The sequence below is a fragment of the Gopherus evgoodei genome, chromosome 2 (genome assembly GCF_007399415.2).
Source record: "Gopherus evgoodei ecotype Sinaloan lineage chromosome 2, rGopEvg1_v1.p, whole genome shotgun sequence".
Lineage (NCBI taxonomy): Eukaryota > Metazoa > Chordata > Testudines > Testudinidae > Gopherus > Gopherus evgoodei.
Genome location: NC_044323.1, coordinates 86,399,608 through 86,401,048, shown reverse-complemented (window position 1 = coordinate 86,401,048; position 1,441 = coordinate 86,399,608).

Sequence of the window (1,441 nt, the reverse complement as noted above, 5' to 3'; positions counted from 1 at the left end):
CCAGCCTGTAATGCCAAATGCCAGGATTGAGAAAGGAATAATTGGCGCTGTTGGAATTGACAGCACTGCATAGGGCCAGAAAACAATGGTGTACCATTTAAGTCCCATTTATTTTGAGGTCTTAAGTCAAACTTTAAAATGTAGCCTTTAGAGGCAGATATTTGCTAGATAAGGCAATAAGGCCTGGTCTACAGTAGGGAGGGGAAGGGGTCAATCTAAGTTATGCAACTTCAGCTACATGAATAAAGTAGCTGAAATTGACATACTTAGATCTATTTACCGCAGTGTCTTCACTGCATTAAGTCGATGGCTAACGCTCTCCCATTGACTCCGCCTGCACCTCTCGCCCTAGTGGAGTACTGGCATCAACGGTCGATTTATCGCGTCTAGTCTATCGACTCCTGCAGGATTGATCACTGCCCGTCGATTCAGCAGGTAATGTAGACAAGCCCTAAGTAATGCAATAAGCCTACAAGCTCAAAGCCCATAAGAAAATAGCTAACTAATCAAGACATAGGGCCAAAAACAGACTTAGCATAAGCACCTAACCAGTAAGTGACCCTAGATCATAAGTTACCATACAGAATGCTGCATGGAGTAAGTGTGTTAAACTGCTGATATTTATATATGCTGCAATGTACCAGTTAAAGCCAATTAGAGTATTTGGGGGATTTTGCCAATATAGGTTATCAGCAATGTGCTAGCCACAAGTTGTCATGATGACTAAGTGATATAAATATTAATGACTATACAGGAAACTAATGAGTTAGCCTAAGAGAAAACAGGGCACCCCAATATTAGTAGGATGAGGAAATACAGACAAGGAAAAGGGGCTGAAACCCCTATTGAATATACATTAGGCATAATGGAATCAACATAACAACATTATAAAAGCTCTATTCCGGCCTGCGTGCCTTGGGAGATGTCAGTTTGGGCTACCACTGGTGATGGTGATTAGGAAGATAATGGCTAACACTTCAGGTTGTTCTGCAAGAGAAGATGAGAGTATATGGATGCTCAGAAACCTGTTTTACATTATCTCTATTTACCTTGCTGGGTTATAATGTTTGTAACTTTGCATTACCAATATAGATTTTTTTCCTAAGTGAGAGTATTGCAACGTGCACTTTGGGATTCCCAAATTAATATAATTCTAACACTGAGCCTAATCTGGAGGGGGGGACGGGGACTAGAACCTACAAGCCTCAGTGTATTAATTTGTCAATTGGGCATTCTTAAGTAATCAATAGCATTAATACATAATCAATAGGTTAGGCACCAAGTGTTGTATAGTTCTTATACTGGGTCTCCACAGAGAGGTAGAGTTTATGCTCAGGGACTAGGATATCATCAGTTCAGCAAAATACAAGAGCAATCATGTCTTGCTGAACCAAAAAAGAATGTGAGAGAACAAGATGCAGAAGAGTGGGTTGCAGACGTA